The 19,566-nt window shown below is 42.9% G+C and overlaps 1 protein-coding gene across 4 annotated transcripts in view; it reads right to left on the bottom strand.

Annotated features, from left to right (window-relative positions):
- The window catches only part of CTNNA2 (catenin alpha 2), a 914,223-nt gene that overhangs the window by 207,543 nt on the left and 687,114 nt on the right, over nt 1–19,566 (bottom strand). The gene's annotated exons all lie outside the window — the stretch shown is intronic.

A 19,566-nucleotide genomic window follows, 5' to 3' on the forward strand; every position in this document is an offset into this window, starting at 1 on the left:
AACGCTTGAAGTGGTTCTGTCAGCTGCCTTAGCTTTCTTTTAAGAGAAGACGGCCTCTCTAAAGATCTGTTAAATTGCTTATTGTATCAGAATTCATTCAATAGCTTTTTATCAAGACTCTCTTCAGTCCTTCTTTACAATCCTATTTCTTTTACCAGTTCTGTTTTGAAATATGCATATTTAGATCTGTTGCTTGCATATGGTTATCAACAATTGTGCACTTCCAATAGAGCCTGAGAGCATGTTTCTGGCATCTCGTGAACAAATCACTTTAAAGGTTCTTTATAATGATCTGTCAGATAGAAAGCACTGTGATATCAGCTTTACATGGCCACTTTGGAGACTGACCCTTTTCCCTAATCTTCTGATTTAATCGTTTATCTGAATGAAGGCCTGAATTGTATTGCCGTGCATGGTTTTAATTACGATATATGGCTCGATGTGTTTACGAACACTTAGGAATCTGTAAATTCTTCCCCATTTACTCAGTCTAGGAGCTCAAACACTGAAACACCAAAGGCCCTTAGAACTAAAATTTAATACAATTTTACTCTTTGGATCTGAAAAAGAATCAATTATAAAGCAAATGAAGGGAATAGTCGATGCCTGTGCAGGAAACCGGGGTCAGAAAACTTGCTATGTTACAGCAGGGTAAGTTTGTGTTACCTATTAGGGTATGTGTACCACACCTATAAGACTCCACTGAGGACATGAATTCATATAGCCCCCAGTTCACAGAAACTTGGCTCTTTGGCTCAAGCTATAGCAGCTCAAACTTTAAGGTCTGGGAGGTCCTCATTTCCCTGTGTGAGAGCCCCAAAACAGCTGTTGTATTTGTGTATAGCCCATCTATATTTTCTCAAACTGCATGTAACAATGCAATGAGCCATTTATGCAGGGAAGATATGTAATCAAAATAGATCCAGAATGTGGAAATAGGGATTATCAAACGAGATGTAGGTAACAGACCAAAATATTACCAGATTACTAGCCTAAGTGAGAATGTAAAGGGATACCATCAGGAAAAAAAAAACAACAATTACTTTCTTAAGGGTATTGTGAGCAGTTTGCATTGATGCTCCATAGACCCTTGATGATCCATATACCCCTGTCACATGTTCACTTAAAGGGATCATGGAATTTGATCCTCAATCCTAAAATTGTGCCTCCAAACATACCACAGGTTCATGGCAGGAAGCACAATTTTGGGATCATAGAGTCATAGAAAATTAGGGTTGGAAGAGACCTCAGGAGGGCACATTTAGTCCAACACCCTGCTCAAAGCAAGTCCATCCCCAACTAGATCACCATGGAATGACATGACCCACCAAGGAAAAGGGAAGACAGCTAGGGATCAGATCCCTGTTGTGTCCTTTCTACTTCCCAGTGCTGGACGGAAACTGGGATCACGACCAGTCTCAGGCTCCCCTTGTACTGGCAAGTGAAAGCTGGGTGCCTTCAGGTCCGGGGCCAGGACTGACAATCAGCTGATTGTTGGCTCTGGCCCCAGAACCACAGCAGTTTGAGACCCCGGTGCAGTCCCAGAACTAGAGCTCTAATTACCCGTCTCGAGATCAGACCTGCAAAATGTTCGGTTTAAGGCGCCGTACAAACCAGCCATTATACACAGAACATTTTTATAGCTGGTTTGCCATTTTATGGCACTTTCAATTGGGTGTGTGAGTAACCCCCTTGCCATTTATGCTGCGATTAGCATGTTACAGGGGATCTTAGTGACACTCATGTTCAATGACGCTTTCCTTTCTTTTTTCAATTAACTGCTTATGGAACACAGTTTAAGATTTCTTAGCCTTCACCCAGACACTATATGGTTAAGTTCTGCTCACAGAATGAATGCAGGAGCCTGACCATATGAAATGTTTTAATGCATGAATTACTGGGGCAAGGTTAATACCACATTATTATGTAAAAAAAGCCTCTGCAAAATTCAAATTACACTGAATATTAGCAAACTGTAAGTAAGAAGCAAACAAATAGAGTTTAAAGCCACATGGGGAAGAATCTTTATAATAGTCAAACAAAGCAATTGATGAACATTGCTGGACTAGTTCTGAGCAGGGCACGTTCATTTTTTATTCATCATTGACATAGAGGATCAAGGATCAAACACTTAAAACAGACACCCATTAAAACGGCCATAAAGCTTCTCTGAATAGGAAGTTGTGAATTCTCTAAAGGTAATCTATGAAGACCCTTTTTGCAGTTAGCACAAGTCCTTTATAGTTCAGTGTTGTATGTCTCTTTAGAAAGTGTTCTGATGTCTAATATGGCTACTCACACAGGGTATTTCTGCGTGGTATTCAGCTTCAACGTGCATCATCACAATATCAAAACACAACTTCTAAAGCACGCATTACTTTTTTACAGTTGCAAATGGCTATAAAAGCCCCTTCACTGAGCAATTTCAAAAAGGGAAGAGGAACACATTTAATGGACATTATTATTGCAAAATAAATAATACGGCATAGGATGCCACATAGCTTCAGGCAGCTCTTTCAAATGCCATCTGTTGTCTGCTGAAAATATGTTTATTAAAGTTTATTTATAAGTTAAAAGTCTTTAAATACTCTTATATTTCAAAATTGGTCCATGGGAGACTTTTCCTGGAAGGAATAGAAGGAAATAGATACTTTGAAGGTTTTAGCTGTGCAAAGTGAGATCCTATTTAATTTCTCTATTTATCCTTTTTAGTCTGAGGGGGAAAAAAGATAATTTTGGAGTGGGAAAAACACTGGCATGGGGGTGAAAGGATAGGAGGGTGCAAAGAACCCCTGATGTGGGGGGTAGGAAACAAAAGGAGGGTACACAGAGTTACCAGCACGGTGACCTTTGTAAGGAGGAAGCAGGGATGGGAGTAACTGGGGGAACAGTCCCATCAGCTTTAACAGTCTCAGATACATGGCATCCATTAATACAAGTTTAACTCTTTACACAGTGTTTTTCCAAGATGAGATTTTTCACACCAGTATGAAAGTCAATGTTACTCTCTCCCAAATCTTCAAGATTTCCCTCCCTGCCTGATTTCTTCCTAGCCAACTAGAATGGGCCACTGGCAATGGGTTTCTATAGTTTTGCTTCATTGGAGCCTAGTAGCTGGAGATGGGTCTTCCATTACTGTCAGAGCCTCAGTCTGCACAGCTACATTATCATGTTCATGGCATAGCCAATCTAAGATCCTTTGCCCTCCAGATACCTTCTCAAATGGTCCATAAGTCTAAAAAGCCACTTGCATTTAAAAACACATACAGCTTGGCCTACATACGCAATGAAGTATGCGGCCCTCTGGTTATATTCAATATTTTCCCTCTCAACAATAGTCAGAAATATTTCTTGAGCCATAAAGGAGATTATAAATAAATAAAGTAAATAAAAAGAAAAATAAATCTCTTGCTCCATAAATTAAGAAAAATTGTAAGTAAAAAGTCAAATGGCCACAGAACCAGATTTAAGCTAATATAGCGCTGCCACTTACTTAGCATTGACAATCCAACAAATATTCAGAAACAATTCACTATTAAAGAAGGGTAAGAAATTCAACCCTACATTAAACTTTGGTCTCCTAACCTTCAGTAATATTTATGTTTTGTAAAATGTCTTTTTTTAATGAGGTATTCATGAGATTATAGTAACGAACTAAACCAAGTGCTCTCCTTAAAAATATTTTCACAACTGTTGAGACCATTTCTGCTCCACACCAGCTCAGGAACGAAAACCTGCCTTGGCCCGCCTGAGCGCCTTGTTAGGCTTTTACAGAAGGTCTTCTGCAACCCTACAGAAGGGAGATATGGTGAAGAGGAATGGGCTCCGGGCCATTCAACACACAGACCGGATGTACTGTAGATGATTCGAAACTACCAGGCTTGAGAGATGAGGCTTATCAGAAGAATTACAGAAGAATTCTTTTCTTGGTTTTGCCTAACATTACATACAAAATGTGAATATTTAAAGAGGAAACTTAGGCTGGAGGTTCGGAAGAGCTTTCTGACTATAAAGGTGGTTAAGCATTGGAACAAGCCACCTAGAGAAGTTTGCGGAATTGCCATCCACAGACTGGAAATTTTCAAGCCCGGGTTAGACAGACTGGGATGGTTTAGTCAGTGGTCATCCTGCTTTAAGCAGGGGGCTAAACTGGGTGACTTTGTACAGTCCCTTCCAGCCCTCTTTTCCTATGAACTTAAATTTAGGGAAAAAAAACCCTTTTGAATCTGCACATATTACAGGAGGTGCTTTGATATTGTGGTAATGAATACCAACATATAGTAGATAGTAATGTATGTACAAAAGGCATGAAGGAAGCAGCCCTGTAACACCCTGGGCAGCAGTGGTCAGGCTAGCTGTGGCAGTGGTTACTGAACTCCCTGCCCCTACCCCAGCTGAGTGTGTGCCTGGGTCTGGCATCCTAGTCACCTGCCCCTCCTTATGCTACTGGATGTGAGTTCGGAGGAGCACTAAACTGGCTGCAGCAACTGTCCTACGACGTTCTAAGACAAACAAACCCTCCCAGTTTTTACAGTTAATGAATAGAAAGACCTTGAAATAAAAGCACTGAAGCAACTGTCCTCATTTTCCTTTATGAAGTTGTATATAGAAGCCTGCAAAAACCTTCTCTGATCAGGAAGGTAAAAGAAGGTGCCATTGTTTCCTCACACTTGGACTCCTCTAGACCTTTTTTATTGATATAAGTAAAAGTCAAAGCAGCGAGAAGAGCTCGGACTAGTAATGTATTACTTGTTGCATGTCCATGACATCCTCATTGTCATTTATCCAGTCATTTAGCCTACAGGAGACAGGTGGAAAGATTATCTATTGATCCAAAAGCTACTGTACCTTAAAATACTTTTATTTTTTCCATCATCACCCAGGTAGATGGCTCCATTACTTACACTTTATTCATAACTTCAATATCACAGAGTTGTATTAAGGTATAAATTGCTATTAAAAAAAATATCGGTCCTAATATTTTCTTTTCAGTATTGAACATCATTCTTTAAAAACGGGGGTTGTATTCACTAACTCTTTATAAAGTGATAAACTGAAATACAGTTCTAAGAGGAAAGATTGTTTAAACAACTATAAGCAATGGTAGCACTTTAAAGTGGGAAGATGGGGCCAGACAAACCAAAGTATAGTCTACTATTGACAATTAAAGGAGACTAATTAGGGGCCAGGAAAAAAAATTACATCATCTATTCAAACAGATAAAGGCAGAGTCTGAATTTCAGCGGGACTGGAAAATCAGCTGGCAAAACTGGTGAGGGAATATGTTTTATTTTGTTGGTTAACCTTCTTGATAAACTATTCAGAATACCCAATTAGCATAAATTAAAACATTATAAACTTGATGAAGAAAGAAAAAAAATAAAATCTTGATTTAAACATGATAGAAAAACTTTATTGGCTAATTTAGACATTTATAAGAAGAATTTGTATATATTTTGCAAATCAACAGTCTACAAAGCACTGTTAATCTAATTATCTACAAAAGAATAGGAACAGATCTTCAGTGATAATGATGCAGGAGAGCTTCACACAAGAAATATTTTCAGCACAGTTACCAACTTTTGTGACGGGGAAAAAACCTAAATTCAATTAAAACTGTGCCTGGGACAATAACATACAGGGACAATATTCACAATACATGTCAACATTTCAATTTTCTAAGGTCCCTACAAAGAGTTGGGAGCGTGGGATCAAAACCACACACAAGCAATAGTTTAAAGCCCAAGTGAAACTTGACATTGGGGAAAAAAAAGGTCCGCATTTATGTCAAGTTCTTAAAAAGCTCTGTTTCATTCAACCTTGTACACTCCCCAATTTCATTTAAAGCAAAAACCTTCTACTCATCTCTAAAATCATTCTATGCAAAGCTATCAGATGCCTCCTACTTATTAACTCTTCACAACAAGGGGTCATTTTGAATCCCTGGTTCCATTCAAATCATTCAAGCCAGTGATTTGAACAGCATTAGGATTTCCCTAGCTGAACCAGAAAATGTTTTCTTTTTTGGACATTTACTCTCAAACACAGAATGAATCTGGGTGTTTACACTCATCTGTATTCCATCCCAAGTCAGATCCAGTTTTGTTAGTGATTCATCTCATTGATTTGTATGCCACATGCCTATTTCCATGATCAAGGGGAGGTGAGGAAAGTGGGGGGAAAGGAGAGGAAGGCTCTGCATAAATAAGAAAGAAGTGTAACATGGGATTCTTTTAGCTAAATCCTTTATGGTTAATACTCCTGGTTTTGCATGGAAGAAGGTGGTTTCAGTTGAATAAAAGAGCATCAAGGATGAGACAGAATGATTACTATACGCAAACAATATTGCCTCATTGCAGTCTAACTCTGACCTGTAGGCTAAGGACAAACATTCAAAAAGCCTAAGCCTGAATTGATTCAATCTTTGCATGTTAGTCCAACCTGTCTAAGCTAAATCAGTTTGCAACTGAACAGACATCCCAGAAATGCAGGCGCTTGCAGTAGCTCAGACTAGAATCTGGTAGGGGGGGTGCTAGAGCAGCCCTCCCTTCCCTTCCACAATACTGAGCTGAGGGGGCATGGACAGGCCCAAGCAGGACACTCTGCTTAGGGAAGGGCTCCCCCACTCCCCACTTCTAACCAGCCCAGCAGGGAATTGATAACACAGTGTTTATCACCCCATTAGGAAAACAACAGAGGGACATTACCAGCTACCTATTGATTCTGCCTTTGTCACAGCACAGACCATAATCAGCATGTGGTCTGCTAGCTAGTGGTGAGAGGTGTCTCTGTAAGGCAGAGGGGACAAGGAAATCTCTGCTTAGCAGGGAATGGGGAGAGGAGAGGAGGGGGAAGCCAGGCAGATGCCTGAAGTCTCTGCCAAGCTCCAGCCAGGGAGCAGAGGGGAGGGCCCCTCCCAGCCCAGAGAACATGCCAGGATACTGGGGAGTCTGGTTTAACTTAAACCAGGAAGGGGTCTGAGACAGACATTACATAAAATGTTTTGACCCAAATCAGTTTAGTCTGATACTATATTCAACCAGATTTATCTCAAATAAGGCTGCTAAGTGGGTGGATGGTGGCCTTGCCAGGAAACTGTGTGCATTAGCTGGACTGGGGCCAGGTCTGGGGCCAGGGAGGGGAAGCGGCAGTGGAAGGAAGGGAAACGGTAGCAGGCAGGGGGGGAAGCTGCAGCCAGTAGTTCTTGCTCTAGCATGTAGGGATCCAGTTCTAGCTCCCAGATATCTTACACCCACTCTGCTGGAGCTGGGGCAGTTGCAGGCAGGAGCTCAGCCATGGCAGCAAGGCATGAACTGGCTTGGGTGGGAGCAGGTGTGGCTCAGCCGCATGTGGAGTGCCAGGGAGCAACCGCATCTGCACAGTCCAGGCAAGCTCTACTGCATGCATCCCCTACCCCTCCTTCTTTCCCCCCACCCTAGCCCACATACACCCACACTCCAACCATATGCCCCACCACACACCAAACAGCCCATCCCATCAAACACACCTGCCCCGCAAACACATACCACCCCCCACACATACATCCTTCCACCCGCCCCACACACACAATATACAAGAATAAAACTGTTTTGATCTATTATGAAATTGACTCAAATGCACACAAATGAGGACAATAACATTTTTTGAAATAAAATTATAATGTCATAGTAGATGTTCAATTTTTAGTATATAATTTGTTTTTGACCTATACTTCGTTAAAAAAGAAATTCTGAAAGATTTGATGCGTGCTCCCTTTGAATTGATTGGTTTGGCACTGTTCTTGGGGAGGTCTGATGCCCCTGAAGCCCTCACTGATTGGTTGAGGGTGATGGGGCAGGTTGTTAGAGGAGTCAGAACCCCTCACTACCTGCTAGGCTGTGTCTGTGCTTCATGATAATTAAGGTGGAACTTTGGGCTCCAGGGCCAGGCCATAAACCATGAGAGTGGGCCCTGTGGAGGGGCAGTGTTTCCCAGTCAAGAGGTAGACCTTCTGATGTCACGGACCATGTGATGGGGGCAGGAGTTTATGGTGGTGAGCAGAGCAAGGTTTGGCAGTGGGCGAATGGGCCTTCTTATGTCATGGATTACGTGATAGGGTGAGACTTCCAGCAAGCCCCTCTCCCAAAATGAGACTTCCAGTGCAAGGGGAGGGACTTCCAGTGGAAAAGGTCGGGGCAAGGGGGTGGGACTTCTGGTCGCAAGAGGGCGACCAGAGGGCAAGGTACCTGTCAAGGAGTAGGGCTTAGTTTGACCCTTGGTGTATCCTTGTGGCCCTTAACAGCTTGTGCACAGGGAGGCCCATGTACCCAGTGGCCTTCCAACCACAATAATTGCACACCCCGGATACAGATAGATATAAATGTGTGTGTGTGTGCGCGCGCATGCATGTGCAGTATTTTCTGTAAAAGGTACATTTACCAGTGTGTTTATAGGTGAAGTAGAGAAATATGCATATACCTGTAGTACTACAGGCACATTTCAATCTTTTACATATTCATATACACATAAATTACAGAACTTATGCAGAAAATACGAACCAGAGAGCGACGAGCAGATTTCTATAACTCAACTACAGCAATAATGAAACTTCAATGTATGTAAATGGTGTTATGCATCTCAAGAAATAAGCCTCCTTGATTAGGTGTACTCCCCAGTTTGCTGTATATCAAACAGCTGAATAAAGCTTAGGCTTGTATGTCCAAACACATAAACATAAATGTATGAACAATAATCATATATTATATTCAATATAATCTTAAGCAGCCCACATCACTATAAAATCTGAGCATTTTCCATTGGTGCATTAAGTGACATTATTAACATGTCACAAGTAATTTGTTCTCTTTCTTGTCCTCTCACCAGGGGGAACATTGTTTGTGCAGTGGACTGTTTTGCTTTGATAGGTTTCTTCTTGATGTTGCTTTTTGTTGTTTTGTATGATGCATAATTATTATTATTTATACCGGAAAACTGCCTATTAGGTTTTTAGAAATCTTAACATTGATTTTGGCAGACTTTAAACACCGTAGGCAAATTGGGGCCAGACTGCACTAGCTGCTACACAACACTAATCATTCTTAAAAGACAACAGGTACCAGGTACTACACGTTGGCCTGTGAGGATTCCTAACAAAATTATAGGGAAAAAACCTAATATTTGTGCTGTTGTTGCCTGATGCTTCAAATTCATGTGCATTTAGATTCTTGAATGAAATGATTCATTAAGTATACAGTGTATACCCAATTGTGCATGGCTGTAGTGTGTATTACAACGTTCTGTAAAATTCTGTCAAGTGTGAAAAGTCTTATTAGTCCAAATATTATTCCAGAGCCATATTATTCTCCATACCAGTAAACACCATTCAACCATTTAAAAATCAAATCAGAAATAATCAAAAAAGGAGGTTTCAAATGCAGAGGAGGGAGAAACCCTGCAAACAATAACAAATTTTTTTTTTTTTAAAGAAAACATTATTAAAAATCCAAAACTATGTTTTCCCCAATTTTTTAATCATTAATTTGATACTGAACAAATAAAATGCAATAATAGCAACAGCAAAAATAATGATTACTTTTCCTTACATTGTGATTTTCATACCATAAAGGATCTCAAAATATTATGAATCTTACCAACAGACCTCGCTCTTAATTTACACAGTGTTACTTGTTATATGCAACTGTAAACTGAAAAATGGGAGTTGCTGAAAAATGCCCCTGAAATGTATCAAACAAACATGGTTAAATAAAAGATCTGCGACCTCTTGCACTACTTAAAGCCTCTGAGTGGTCTTCAAGTGGAGAATAAATTGTGGTAATCTAATCCAAATACAATAAAATGTTTCCCTATGCAGCATGCCATCAGCCGGTGCAAGTCAGCAAGGCAAATGCCGAGATGGATTTTCAAAGTGGCTAGATAACGATACGACTACCCACTAATTTCAGGTTGCTGCGTCCTCAGCGCTATTGGTTCTTAATGATACCTTGTGTGTGAGTACACAACTCTGATCCCTTCCTTGCTAGTAAGAAGGCTTGAGTTTTTAAAGATATGGAAGTTTCGAAAAATATGAAGAATCACCCAAGTGAAGGCTTCCAGCTCTCACTGATTTCAACTGGAACGAGATGCATCACCTGATTTAGATGGTTTGGGAAGTTACGCTAAGCAAACGACTTAGGCAATACCGGGGCTTAAGTCAAACCTAAGTCAACACCGTGAGCTAAAAATCTTGCTCAGCAGCAGCTTAATTCTGCACTGAGCTGAACTCACTAGATGCCTCCTAATTTGTCCTGAATGTTCTCCAGCTGCCTTCATATCTATCTCTGCACATGCTCATAATTGCTTTGGTTTCAGCAGCTGGGCACTTTGCTCCTGCCTAGGCCTAATTTGAAGAAAAACACTGGGTGGAGAGGTACCTAAAGCCCCTGGAGCTCCCCGACCTTCTGTATAACAGCTTTGTGATTACAGCGCCTGCTTAGGAAGTGGCAGACACAAGCTCTATGCCCTGCATAGTCTAAGGGGACTCAAACCTGAACCACCAAGAAACAGGACAAAGGGAGGGCACTATCCACATCTCCTCCTGAAGCCTGGCCCCTATATAGAAAGGGAGACAAGATTCATGGAGCCAAAAGGCCAGACTGTTGAGAGCGTACAACTTTGGCCAGGTAGAGAGAGTCAGGTGTCCCAAAATGGCACATACAAATTAGACTCCTGGAGACGGAGCCTTCATTTTTGCAAATGATCCTGCTCCATTGATCTCAATGGGGCTATGATAATATATGCCAGATGAGGACCTGCCCACCCATCTCTGAAATTAAAACTTGCACATGGTTTCTCCTCGGAGGTCAGAGTCATTTACTGTAGGAAGCTAAATTATTCTAATTTCCTCATAGCCATGCTTTTAAAAACTGTCCACTACAAACTCCTAATTTAAGAACCAAGTGCTTCCCAGCTGTGAATTGCAAGCTGATTTTTAAATCACTTTAATGCTCTATCTTCTCATCTTAGATGATTTGAGGCAAATGGAAGAGACAGTTAGCACGTGTCCATTTTATCCCCTAAATACCTGGAAAGAGAGCTACGCAAACCGCAATGAAATACAAAAACTGCAACCTAAGAAAATGACATGCTACAACCACATAATAATAGCAGTTGTAATCATGTAACTGATAATGAATCGGTTATTAATTAATAACCCCAAGTGGAGCCATGGCTCGGCAGGGCAGGAAGCAGAGCGGTTGCCACTGGCATTCAGTAGAGTGCAGGGCTAGCGAGTGTTTGTGAAATTGTGCATATGTCTGTGTCCAGCCTGGCACTGAGCAATCCTGCATCTCTCTGTTCCTCACACCCAATCTATGTTAGGTCCAGGTGGGACAGGCATCCCCAGCCCTCACCGTGGCTCCAGGGAGATGCTGGTACCCAACCTTCCCCCAGTGACATGCAGCAGATGGGACCTCCCACCTGGATCCTGACCCCAGGTATCCCAAGTCCAGTCTGGAGTTCCCTTCTAGCCCCACTTCTCTGTGATTCTGTGATTCCCATCACTGACAGAGCAGTAAGGTGGGGATTGCCACCCCCCAACCCCCCACACCAGGCAACCAATCAGGAATGGCTTGCCTATCTGACAAGTCTCCAGCAGCCTGGAGACTCCACATGCTGGGAGGCATGCAAGTGCTTCCCCTACCTGCTGGCCTCAAGCAGTGTGAGCCCCCCCGCCACTGAACAGCAAACCTGTGTTCAGTTTGAATGTGCTCCAACTTAGAGCACTTCAAGTAAAGCATGCTAGTTAGAACACTTTTTCCAGGGGCTTTTTGAATATCTGTGCTAAGCCTTGGCGTTCTTCTTTATAACCCACCAGATCACTGTGCATCAATGAGCCGGATATACACATGAGCTGAAATCCAGTGTCAAGGCAAAAGTCTCATAATTCTGGAAGTTGCAAACTTGTTTACAACACAAAATTAAGTGCTTTCTTTCTTTGTCGGCCAACCCATCCTTCTGGCCACTTTTAACTGCAGATTACATAGAAATAATATTCTTAAATGATTTGGCTTTATGTGGACTTACTAACACTGAAATCACTGCAACTTTCTAACGCTAATATACTGCTTGGCAGTACTGTACTGCCTACATAATACTGGGTTAGTGCATGCATCAAAGTTTCTGAGTGCAGTGACTTGTGTGTTTGGCAGTGAGCCTTTCCAGTCTGGCACATCTCCAGTGGAAACCCCACCTGCAAGCAAACAATGTGTGTGAGAATTAATTGGGCACATACTGTAACTTTAGCTATCATTTTGAATTAATGGAGATGGAGGAAAGCCTGGGAAAAAAAATTGACGTTGTCCTAATTAATGTAAATAATGGGTCACTATTAAGTATTGGCTGATTCTTTGTAACTGACTATTTCTTTCTAGGACATCAGCGAAGAGATAGAAGCAGATGAAGTGTAAAAAGGAGAGAAAAAGAAAAGAACTGGGTCTAATTAAGCCCAAGGAAGAAACATTCCAAGGCATGCAATAGGAAATGATTGGCTCTCCATGTTTCCATGTAGAAATGCTCCAGTCTATTCCTGTCACCTCCTCAAATCAATGTGCTAAGTGATATCAATTCAAATTACTTGTCAGTTTAATTAGAGGAAGTGAAAGACAATTACAGGGCGTTTGTGTAAAAGCCAGCACAACACAGCAAAAGGTCCATTTGGGATAGCTACAGAAAAGAACAGGAGAAAGTAACTGATTATATGACATTCTCATCAACAATCTTTATTAAAATGCTATACGAGAAGAAGGCACTTTTGTAAAAGACATAGTAAAGTAATAATGAATAAAAAATGTTTTTAATCCATGCACTAATTAAAGGCCTTATATTTCCTTGTAGACTACAATTTTTGTCTTGCTTTTTATGTTAGCATTTGGCCAAAATACATATGTACATACACAATTAAACCTCCTAACCCCAATTGCTCATGCAGCTTTTAGGTTTTTAATCTAAGTAAAATAAACACAGGGCAAGGGGGGCAGGGAAGGTCTTTACTGAAATATTAACTCAAGCACGCTACATAGAACATTTGAACCAGTTGCCACTAATGCTAGAATACTTTTTCCCACTGCTTTCAGCTGAAAGAAGACTTTGAATGCTGTATATGCTGATACAGAAGCATACCTGGGGTAGGTGTGGGGGCACCAGCCCCAGGCACCAACTCGGGGGTGGCAAAACGGCAGCCCCTCAGGAGTCTGCCTGCAGCAGGAGCAGCAGCCGCAGGCAGGGTCGGATTATGACAGTGTGGGGTCCTAAATAGCCGTTCCCAACCTTTCTATGCCGTGGACCAGCAAACTATGGACCAGACATGGCCGTGGCCTGGCAGACTGAGGACCACAGTGCAGAGCCCCTTCCAGCCAGGACACAGGTAAAGATACCTCCACTCCCTAGGCAGGTGGTGGTCCCTTTTGACACCCTCTCCCATCCACCACTCTGGGTGCCTCCCTTTTCTTGGCATCCATTTGAGCACACCGAAAACTTCCACTGAATTCAGGGGAGCTCTGAACGTGAAAGGAACAGCTCTTCTGTGAGCTTCATCCAAGTGGGTACTTGTGTCCTAACACAACTTATGACCTAAGTAGTCTATCATCATGTTAACTCCTGGGTCATGGTACCACTACCGTGATGAGAACTGTGACGTGATCTGCACTTCCACTTGACTCTGATCTCAACCCCCCTTTCCCACTTCTAAGCAACACAAATGTGTTTTTCAAAGACATTTTTTCTTGTTATGATTACTATTCCCTCGGCTGTTTTTTTAGACACAGCATCCACCTCCCCTCTTTGTTGTCTTCTTTGTAGCTGTAAGAAGATGGCATTTATCACGTAATGGTCTTCCCATCCTACGTTTCTTTGATTCCGTAATTAAAAGTAGTCTTGAAATGTATTTGTTGTGAATTATTGCACAGGACCCCACCAGCTTAAATGGGACATTCTGTAAATAAAAGTATTGTGCCAAAAGCTGTGTCCCCAGCTTGGAGCAGCACATATGCAGGCAGAATGCATGTTATCCAAGCTATCTGGATCCTTCATCAAAATACCAAAAGTCTGGCAGGACTTTTATTGGAAAGAATAAAGGCTGCCACCCTCCACCAAGAAAGAAGATTTGTATTACTTTCTTGAGATCTTATTTCCCTGCCTTGCTGAATTATGTTGCTGACTCATCCCACCCAGCAGACGAGGTGGGTTCTCTTGACTTCACCAAAAAACATGAAAAACTAGGGACTTATCTTTCAATTTGAACACCTATTTTCACACCGGTGGTACCACTTTAAACTGACTTGGCTTGTATTGATGAAAAACATGGGAATGAATAATGCCTGATTCGTGGTTTAGAGGATAGTTCTGCATTATCACATAGATGCCTCCACCTTGAGGAGGACAAGGATAGCAGTACTGATGCGACCAGGATGCAAAACAGACGTGGCGCGTGCACCAGTGACTGAAAAAGTCAATATGTAATAAGCTGCTTCTTCCACAAAGCTCATATTCCTACACAACCTGCTGCTGCTGTCAGATGCCAAGTGGCACATTATGCTGCACGTGCACTATGAATAAGTTAACTTTGCTCTGTTTGACAAAAAATGGTATTATGTATGTTAGAAGGCTTTGTATCACACGGAATGAAAAGGGGACCAGTAAAACCTGCAGGAGATGAGCAAAAACATAATAGTAATAAAATATTTGACTTTCTGCCCTTTTTAAGTTAGAAGGGAGAAAGCCAGGTGGCTATTTTTAGTGTTTCACTGCATACATATTCCTCCTAAGGCTAAACCTTAAGTGAAAGGGGCTAAAAGCAAAACAATCATCTTTTGTCGATCAGAGTTCATCACTGCCACAAAGGCCTCTAACTAGACTATCACATGAAATCATACCAGAATGAAAAATAAGGTTCTCTGGCAAAACTTGCCACAAGGTTAAAAGAGCTGTTAAGCGCAACCAACTTAGTTCTGTCATTAATGACATGTAATTGATTGGTTTTCCAAAAGAGCCTAAGGGGAGTTACATGTTTCAATCTCATTAACATCCTGTTACTGATCGGTTCCTAGATCTTTTCGGCATCATTGGAATTCGCAGCCTGTGCTGCTAAGTCACTAGGATGCTTTTGAAAATTCATTTAGTAAGACAAAATGTGTGCAGTCTTCAAAAGGGCCTTAGGGCATTTTTACACCTGCCCGTGCCGCAGCAGTGGGCGCTTTGAAAAGCACTCGGCTCTGCGGCGCATGCAGACCAACATACATGTCTGCGCGCAACCAGCAATCGCCCTAAACACACCGAGAAAGCTGTAAGGTACAGCCAAGCCCTCAGATATCACCGAATTTGCACTGAGAACACCGGTGATCGCCACCTCACAAGGACAATCCTCCAAAGGGCTAGACTGCGCTTTTGAAAGAGGCACCCAGATACCACGTGAAGAATTGCTGCAGTACAGAAGGAAAACCTGAATGAATTGCACGCCGCTGGTTATGACATATCACCCCTCCCTGGAACCTATATGGAAAATCCTCCAAAAACTGCAACCCATACTAAAAGAAGACCCATTTCTTAAAGATATCTTCCCAGAACCAATCATCCTAGCCTTCAAACAAGCAGCGAACCTCGCCAACCTCATCACCAGAAGCAAGTTTCCTGTGGCCCAAAACACACCAAATGGATCCAGACCAGGCCAGGACAAAAAATGCAAAACCTGCCAATATATCTTCACCGCCCTACAACAGAACTACCAGCATGCCTGGATCTCACAGCTGCACCTCCAGAAATGTAATACATCTCATCCAGTGCACCAAATGCCCTGACGGAAAATATGTAGGAGAAACCAAACAACAACTGCGCACCAGAATGAACGCACACCGAAATTCTATCAAAGACAAGAATACCCAATTACCTGTGCAGGCACATTTCTTACAAAAAAAAGCAACTCTCTCTTTAATGCCTCAATTCTAATCATCAAAGGGAATTTACAAAACTCCTTTCACAGACAAGCCTATGACCTTCACTTCATCAACCTTCTGGATACAAAAAATCATGGACTAAATATAGACATTGGATTTATAACACATTATAGCTTGCCTAACATCTGACTCCCCAGGTACCTCTCCACTATTTACCAGATACATTCATTTCCCTTCCTCCCCCATCACTCCCAGACTGTCTCTCTCCTACCAACTCCTCAGTTTACATCTTTGCTCACTGCCTTTCTTGCCTGCAGACCAGTCTCTGCCTTGTTTACTATCCATTCAATCCAGGAAGAGCACACACCAACCGTAGATGCTTTCTCAGCCTGATGAAGGGTATTTATACCTGAAAGCTTGCAGAGAAGAATTTTTCCAACTCTTTGAGTGGGTCTAATAAAAGAGATTAGATTTACCCAAGCAACCTTGTCTGCCTATGTCCTTAAACTAACATGGCTACAACCTACACCCCTAAATCACTTTGTGGCCAATTAAGATTCAGATGACAGACAATGCATGTAGGAACCAAGACTTCAGTTCCAGTCCCTGCTCTCAGGACCGCTTATTCATTTTCTACTGAAGAGTCATTCCACTTCCTGTGGCATATTATTCCATTTCACATACACAGTGCTTTATAATTTCCAGTGGGAGTGGATCATAATATTATGTTTGAAAAGGTGTTTCCATTATAACCGGCTGTTTCAATATAAAACAGGAAGAATTACAGGTGTTCAACAACTTACCCAGGGTCTTCCTGTCAGTATGTCACTGAGATGGGAATTGAATTCATTAACCTCCAGGCCTGACCCCAAACTCAGTTTGCAAGAACAATGCTGCCTCTCTCAGATTATGATTTAGAGACCTTTCCTTTAATATACGAATTGGCTTTACACAGATGCAGCAATTCCAGTTGAGCTGACCAAATGCAGCAAGTAATTTCAGAAAATAAAAAGCCCCTGCAAGGAGAAGCTCTGTACCTTTCCACATGGCATGGTGCTTTTCACTGCATAACTATTAAGTAAATTACTAAGTAAAAGTTACTGTGAATAGAAGGGGCTGTGCTGTGGAAAGCAATTACTCTAAAGTGTAAAGTGGGTAGGAAATATCCTTTATCAAAATAGTGCTACAATGCATATTACCTCTGTAGTTTTACACAGTAATCAATCTACTTTTTCTTGGAGGAGGAAGTAAAGAAAGGAGAGCTTTATTTTGTTGCTATATTTTTGCATAGGAGAACAACCCAATAAGTCAGCTAGGCAATCTGGGATATATTTAGTCAATTGTTCTGTCATGTATATTAGATGAGTGACATTTCACTAATGTCCCAAAGAGGAAGGGGGTGCTCTCCTTCAGGGGTCGCAGGAAAGGTATTTTAGAAGTATTTGTCTAGGACACGGGTTTCAACCATATAGCCCATAGGCCAGATCCTGCCCAAGGAGTCACACCAAAGCACTCGTGGTGCTCTGGTGTGGTGCCAGAGGACTGGAAGAGGGCCAACGTGGTTCCCATCTTCAAAAAAGGAAAGAAGGAAAACCCGGGAAACTATAGGCCAATTAGTCTTACCTCGATCCTGGGCAAGTTTTTTGAGAGAATTATTCTGACACATGTACACGAGGGGCCAGCAGGGGAGATTATGCTTAGGGGCAACCAACACGGGTTCATTAGAGGCAGGTCCTGTCAGACCAACATGGTGGCCTTCTACGGCCAGGCCGCCAAATCCTTAGATGCAGGGGTAGCAGTAGACATAGTCTTCCTGGACTTTCAGAAGGCCTTCGACACTGTCTCTTACCCCGCTCTCATAAAAAAACTGAGGAACTGTGGTGTCGACACCCACACAGTCAAATAGGTCGCTAACTGGCCGGAGGGCCGCACCCAGAGAGTGGTGGTGGATGGGTTATTTTCGACCTGGAGGGACGTGGGCAGTGGGGTCCCCCAGGGCTCGGTCCTCGTGCCCGCACTGTTCAACATCTTCATCAGCAACTTGGACGAGGGGGTATAAAGCACCCTGTTCAAATTTGCTGATGACACTAAGATGTGGGGGGATGTGGGCACACTAAAAGGAAGGAATAGGCTACAATAAGACCTAGGCAGGTTACAGAGGCGGATGGATGAGAATAGGATGGGATTCAACAATGACAAGTGCAAGGTGCTGCACCTGGAGAGGAACAACCGGCACCATACCTACAGACTGGGGAACTCTCTACTCGTCAGTGCAGAGGCAGAAAAGGATCTTGGAGTCATCATTGATGCCAAGATGAACATGGACTGGCAGTGTGGGGATGCAGTCAGGAAGGCTAACTGCACCTTGTCATGCATCCACAGATGCAACTCAAGCAGGTCCAAGGAGGTGATATTCCCCCTGTATGCTGCACTGACCAGGCCACAGCTGGAGGACTGCGTCCAGTTCTGGGCGCCGAACTTCAAGAGGGATGTGGACAGCATGGAGAGGGTCCGGAGGAGGCCACTCGCATGATCAGAGGGCAGCAGGGCAGGCCCTATGAGGAGAGGCGACAGGACCTGAACCTGTTCAGCCACCACAAGAGAAGGCTGAGGGGGGATCTAGTGGCCTGTTACAAACTAGTCGGGGGGGATCAGCAGGCACTGGGGGAGTCCCTGTTCCCCCGAGCACTACCAGGAGTGACCAGGAATAACAGTCACAAGCTGGTAGAGGTAGATTCAGACTAGACATCAGGAGGCGCTACTTCACGGTCAGGGCGGCTAGGATCTGGAACCAACTTTCAAGGGAAGTGGTGCTGGCTTCTGCCCTGGGGGTCTTTAAGACAAGGGTAGACAATCACCTTGCTGGGGTCGTTTGACCCCATTACTCTTTCCTGCCATGGCAGGGGGTTGGACTTGATGATGTGCCTCAGGTCCCTTCTGACCCTACTAAGTATGAAACTGTGAATTATGTCATCTGGCCTGCAGGATCTTGGAGGAGGCTGGGAATTTGGAGGGCAGAGTCTTTCACCAAAATCCAGGGAGCCCCGTCTGGGATACATTTTGATGGCAGGGGGCAAGTGACATCTGTGTTAAATCACACAGTTCCTTGACACCACTTGCCCCACTACCACTGCTACACACTGCTACAGAAAGTGAGTCTACATTTGGCCTGAAAGGAGCCCAGCAGACTGCATCTTGTTCGGGGAGCCAAACCATCCTGACACCCAATGGGTAATGAATGGCAATGCCCATTCAATACTGAGAACTTCCTGGACAAAGAGGAAGAAACAGTCCCTACCCCAATGGTAGAGATGTAGACAGAGGTTAAAAGATTAAATTGCTACTGTCCCAATGCCATGCTAGAAGAGCCAACTTCCTTGCTTTATTAGCTGATACTTGATGGGCATACAATCTCCACATTTCAGAGATTTAGCCATGTCAGGAAAGGTAAGAGCTGCAACAGTGTGAAACAGGGCTAAACACAGGTTATCTGAGGGGTCGGCAACCCGCAAAATGCATGTCGGAGCATGACATATAAAGCCATTTTGCTTGGCACACCATAGCCAGCCAGGGCTCTGGGCAGCTGCCACCAGCCACAGAGTCTGACCTGCTTGCAGGAGGCTGAAAAACCTGTTGCAACTAG

This window comes from Crocodylus siamensis, chromosome 2 (genome assembly GCF_052110815.1).
Source record: "Crocodylus siamensis isolate JL-2025a chromosome 2, ASM5211081v1, whole genome shotgun sequence".
NCBI lineage: Eukaryota > Metazoa > Chordata > Crocodylia > Crocodylidae > Crocodylus > Crocodylus siamensis.